The sequence below is a fragment of the Tasmannia lanceolata genome, unplaced genomic scaffold (assembly GCF_043159265.1).
Source record: "Tasmannia lanceolata isolate RefF3 unplaced genomic scaffold, GAP_Taslan_0.1 ptg000024l, whole genome shotgun sequence".
NCBI classification, from domain to species: Eukaryota; Viridiplantae; Streptophyta; class Magnoliopsida; order Canellales; family Winteraceae; genus Tasmannia; species Tasmannia lanceolata.
The window spans coordinates 10186675-10192984 of NW_027518701.1; the positions used below are offsets into that span (position 1 = coordinate 10186675).

The window sequence follows — 6310 nt, forward strand, 5'->3', positions numbered from 1 at the left end:
TTTTCCTTCATCAAAGATAGCACGATACCTATTTTTTATCAATTGGCCCAAACTTAGCAAATTTTGAGCCAACCCAGGAACATTGTAGAAACTACGATAAGACCAATTCCATGGGCATTAACATGATTGTTATCATCCATCCTTACTCGTGGTTTGACAGTTTCATTTATTTCTAGAAAATAATCCTTGTTCCCGGTCATGTGGTTACTACAACCACTATCTAAATACCATATTTCATCATTCAATTCAATATTGGCAGTAAGACATGATTAAGATAAGTTTTCTTCTTTTTCATCTTTTTCATCACTTTTCATGAAAATTCACTTGTTCCTTAGCCTTTTGATAACAATTTATTTTCAATATGACCATATCTTTTGCAATAAAAATATTGTGGTAAATTTTTATTTTGATTTCCACTATCCTTATACCAACAATCCTTATCAACATGGTTTGATCTATTGGAAAAAGAACAAAATAATGAAGTAGATTCATGGTTACCTTCAGTTTGAATTCTTTGATGACCACTGAATTGGCCTCTTTCTCTAATTCATGGCCTCTTCTTGATCTTTTCCTTAAATTCATTTTTGATTGAAACGCTTGTTCTAGTGGATTTTCTGCAGTCCTATTCAATTTTACCCATGTGCTTGCAAAGAACCCATTAATTCATTCATAGAATATGTAGATAAATCCTTAGACTCTTCTATGGCAGCAACTACATGATCAAATTTATGAGGAAGACTCCTTAACACTTTTTCAACAATTTTTTTATCATTTAATTTTTTCCATAAGTTCTTATTTGATTTACAATAGAACTAACTCTTGAGAAAAAAACTTGAATAGATTCATTATTTTTCATAATCAAATTCTCAAAATTACGACGGAGGGTTTTTAACTTAACAGAGATTACCTTCGAAGTACCTTTTGATATTCATCTTGAAGCAAATCCCATGCTTCCTTTGATGTCATAGCTTGTTGGATGAGGAAAAGAGCCCTTGCATCTTTCTTTTTGCTCTCCTTCAATTCGTTTTTTGTGCCGCAATCAATCTTTCCTGTTCTGCAAAATTGTCATACCCATTCTCTACCAATTCCGATAATTCAAATGACATAAATATTATCACCTTTAAATAAATGAACGTTTTGCTGAAAATTTGAAGAATTGGTATTACCTGCCATGTTGCGAACTTACCGAACCCTTGCCGATGTTTTCTTGAATTCGCCCCAGGCCATTATGCTCTCTACTTGATTGAGAAATCCCAAGACCTTCTGGTTTGATACCACTTTGTTAAAATTAAAGAACAAGAAAGAGGATAAAAGAGGCTTTTCTTAAAAAGAAAAGAGCAAAAAATAATGAACGTATGTATTCTTTCTGTTAGTGTAATTTTCAAAGCAAAGGTGTTTTAAAAGTATTTTATAAACATGGTGCTTTTGTTTGGTAAAACTGAGAAGAGGGAAAAAGGTGCTTGTGAAAGATAGTCCCACACCGGATTAGAAAAAAGTTGGAGAAGAGCTTAAATAGCTTTTCCCTCTTTTCTCTATTGTTTTAATACTCAATGGGCTTTAGCCATTGAATGGACCCGCGGGACGGTGCAACGCACACACGCGCGCGGCGTGTGCAATGGGCTATAGGGCACACTTTGCACTTCTCATCGTAACGATTGGAGCCTTTCATTTTTCTGATTTGATCTGGACCGTTGGATCAAGATCGTCTGTCTTGGATAGTTCAAGCGGGTGGACCGAATGGTTCGGCCGGGTTGGACCTCAGTTCAGGCACAACGGTTGGCCCAGTGGGCCTAGAGGCTCCAACGGATAGTGCATGAGTGGGTGCGATCCGAACCGTCGGATCGTAGTGCAACGGCTAGTGGATGATGACCGTTGGGGTGTGTCCCTTCTACACAACGGTCAAGAACAAATCTAGCGGTAAAGGGTTGAAAGGTTGAATGGGTTTTTACTCAACCCAATTGTCATTCCAGGATTGATTTAGACTGTAGAGTCGCGGATGGGCGTGATCTAACGGCCAGAATCAAACCCGCTCTAAAGAGGTGCCCTGTAAGGGTGTGTTTTCAACAAAAAAGACACCAGTAGCTCTATAAAAATAATTTGACAAATTCAAAACCCAAAAAAAAAAAAAAAAAAAAAACTCTCTTCTAAAGCTTTCAAAGTTACTGTTTACATTTTTCTTACAGTAACAAAAATCTAGTATACTGTTTTCTGCAGAAAAAATAACTAGTAGTCTCAAATACTTGTTCCATTCTTAAGGTGATTCTTGGGTCTGTTTTCGCTTGGTGCAAAGCGTCAACAGATATATTGGTGGTGATTACACCTGGTTTCATTGTATCTTGGAGGCATATTCGTGATACCCCTTGCACACTGACTGGTGGGGGCGAATATTGTCTTAAGGAAAGCGACATCGCGCCTTGAAGAATCTCTTCTCTTCTATATTTCTCCCCATCTCTATAGAAATTTTTACAACACTTTCACAGTTGTTTTTTTTAACTTTTAATTCATCTAAAATAAATAACAAGAGAAAACGTATATATAGTTGTTGCTCACGTCCAACAACGGTAAAAAGAGTACTCACACATTTCTACTTTTCATAAAATCCTACCTTCACACTACTACACTCACGCTTAATAAAATATTTATTAAACTTTCTCTAGATAACTACTGAGAACCGAATGGAAAACGTATCCTATTCTAACTCTTCAACGTGAAAAGTAAACATGACTTGGGTGGGGCCCATTAGCTGCAATTAATTCACTCTTTTGAATTATTATTCCAACAAAAATGTGGTTATTAACCCTCAGAATGACCATAAAATGCAAGATAAATTAAAATAAAAAGGATAAACTGAATGTCTCCCTTGCAAAAACCAGCTAGAATGGTGCCCCTTCGGACCATCTCACCAAAGTGTATTTATTGAGCACAGAAAAATATAAATTTAAGGAATAATAAATGGACCTTAGTTAGATGGCCCAATGGAGGCACCCTTGTAGCTGGTCTTTTGCATGGGCGCCCTTTAGTTTAGCATTTCTCAAATTTAAATACTTTTATAGGAGAAATTCTATGGTGCCCGAGCGTGAAGTCTAGTGCGGGCGGTACCACAAATTTACAGCTATTAATATTTGATCCAACAGCATCCTCTTAAAAAGTGGGCTGTTGTTAGATCAAATATCAAGGGCGTGAAGTTCTGCACTGGAATTCACGCTCGGGCACCATATAAAATCTCCTTTTATAGAATGGTTATTTGAATTCATCCCTTAATTAAAAAGATGAGAGTTGGAGTGAAGATACTACACAATTATTAAATATGTAGTGGGAATTAACGAAACATGAGGCACTCAGAATGAGATTCTATTCATTATTTTATGATGTCTTCTTTGAATTTGTTGAGAAAGTGGTTAATTATTCAAGTGACCAAAGCTTGAGCTTCTCAATTCAATGCACACTAAGCAAGTGGGTTATCCATTTACAGTAATATATTTTCTTTCTTTGGTCCAAAAGAAGTAAGTTGCCAATTCTTTCAATTCATTTAAGATCATGTCAAGGCAGCACATGAGTTGGTTCTCCAAGATGACTGGGTTTGCAAACCTCCAGGAAAAATTAACAATGTAGTTGCACCAACAGTTGGTAGTGTAGCATGACATCTCATCATGGAAGAGAGAGAGAGAGAGAGAGAGAGAGAGAGAGAGAGAGAGAGAGAGAGAGAGAGAGAGATTATGACAATTAATATGTTAATTTCTCAATACCTTTAAGGGAATATAGTATTAATTGTGGTTCCAAGAATATTGAGATTAAGTATAATTTTTTCATAGAAAATATGGCTCAGGGTTAATTTCTCACAATATGTCCATTTGACAGAACAATTTGGTTCATTACTCAACTTGGGCGGACTGAGGAAGGAGATCAAGCAAAGATCAATCTCTATAACGAGATTCAATCATGATCCCACAATTCATAAGGATCCTCGTTGAAAATTTTGAATTTTAGAATTAATTTGAAGGCATTCTTCTTTTAGATAGGGCATGTTCTCTGATTACGAGATTGGAAGGGTCAAGCAAGCACCAATACTGCATGATCATTGGTTGGTCACTAGTTCTAATCTTTGCCTTTAACTTTAATTAATGCATTTAATTTGAACTTCATGCATATGAGTTCTGTATACAAACATAAGGCAGACTCCAGAAACAAGAGAAATTATTTGGTGCCCGATTGGGCATGCCCTTGTGAAAAAGGGCCGCCCTTGATATTTGATCCAACAGCCGCCCTTAAAAAGATGAAAAAGGGGGCTGATGTTGGATCAAACATCAAGGGTGGTGCCTTTTCCAAGGGCATGCCCGATCGGGCATAGTATAAACATTCCAGAAACAATAATAGAAAGTAAATTTGCAAGATGCAGAGAAGCCAAAATTGAATTATCAAAAACAACTAGAACTGTCTACATAATTGATCATTCTAGAAGATCTATTGTTTGACAGGTTATAAACCCAACCCACACACACACAAGAGACACAATAGGAATTATAAACCCAACCCCCATCTTACCATCCCAACTTGCGTCTTTATTCAACCTGAATTTCCTCATATAAAATTCAATCACAAAATTCCTATTGTGTCTTTATTCAATAACAAACACTCGGAATAACAAAACTCTTACATTATAAGCCGATGAAAGATAGTTCATTAGCAAGAACAAATAAACACTATATTATGTTACAAATAAAAGAATAGGAACCCAAATCCAGTCTGCTCAAGTTCAGTCATGGGGGCAGTTCATTCGAAGTTTCAGCTGCGGCAAAATCATTAACAGTAAATCCAACTCTCTCAAACTTCCCTTGCACAAAATTCTCCCGAAACTTGATATAATCCAAGCAAACAAATGGCCTGTAGAACCTTGTTTTCCCTTCTCCCACCACTTCCTCAGGTCCCCAGATTACTTTCTCATCCTCAAAACACCAAAAGAAAGCGAGAGAAAGCCGGTTCACGGTTTGTTTCAAAACAACCCGATGTTCAGATGACCTTAATCTCCCATTGCTCCAAGCCTGCAGTAAATCTCCAATGTTCACAACCAAAGTCCCTTCTAGTGGATTTATATCCATCCAATTACCCTCCTTGGATTTTACTTGAAGCCCACCAATATGATCTTGATTGACGATCGTGATACAACTCATGTCGGTATGCATTCCAAGCCCTTCGACGTCTCCATCTTCAACACTACTTGGGGGAGTGTAGTTGATTATCCTCAAATACCCATGACAGTTACTAAATTCGGATTCAAATTACTTCTTTTCAAAACCATCAATCATACTCATTAAGAGAATAGTGACTATCCTCTTTGATAACTCTGTCATCTTGCCTCCATTTTCTTGCAATATGTCACTACAAAACAAGAAACAGAATGTAAGGAAAAACTGTGAAACAACCAATTATTCCAAAAATCTTAAGCTGTTAGGGATGGTGTTATTTAACCATTTATACTTCAACACACCCCCTCACGTGTGGTCCCTCTTTTGGGTTGGCCGTACACGTGGATTTTCAATATCAAGGAGTTGTTGGGATTTGAGCCCAAGACCTGCCTTGAGACAATAGCTCTGATACCATGTGAAACAAACAATTATTCTAAAAGCTTAATCTGTTGGAGATGGTGTTATTTAATCATTTACACTTCAACAAAACCAAATAAATAACAGTAAAATAGAGTGTATTGGGAGTCTGAGGAGTTCATGTTCTTACCAAAATTCCGAATTAGGTGGGTCGAAGAGGACGTCAGATGAGCTCTTAGCAGAGGCAAAGAAGTCCGGGCCGGAGATTCGGAGGCTTTCAAAGAAAGGAGAGGCTATGAAATGGGGAGTGTAGGTTTTGAGAAGTGATGAGGGTCCAAGTTTGAATTTGGTATCAGGAGGGCGTCCGAAGAGGTGGTTGGAGAGGGAATGTAGTTTGTTGTAGAGGTCTTTTGAGATGCCATGATTAGTGATGTGGAAGAAACCCCATTTTTGGCATGCCTGAGAGAGGGAGGAGAGAGAAGACTGGTCTAAGGGTTGGGAGAGGTCTAAGGTTGGTAACTGCAAAGATGTTTGGGATTCAGGCATTATTGGTTAGAAAATGAGGAAGGAAATGGGACAGTTCGTTTAGCTTTGTGGGTGATTTATAGAGAGTTCATAGGTAGAGGAATTTAATGCCTTTTTCATGGATCCAAAAGAAACTTTTCTCTCCTTATAAAATTCCTTCTTTTAATACAAACAACCCAGATGTGTTTGTTGGTGGGTGTTTGAGAGAGAGAGAGAGAGAGAGAGAGAGAGAGGTGTTTATGGCT

The 6310-nt window shown here is 37.5% G+C and overlaps 1 pseudogene; it reads right to left on the minus strand.

The window, feature by feature from the left end:
• Positions 1-4757: 4757 nt before the first annotated feature.
• Positions 4758-6086, minus strand: LOC143857009 (gibberellin 20-oxidase-like protein pseudogene; annotated as a pseudogene).
• Between the last annotated feature and the right edge of the window lie 224 nt (positions 6087-6310).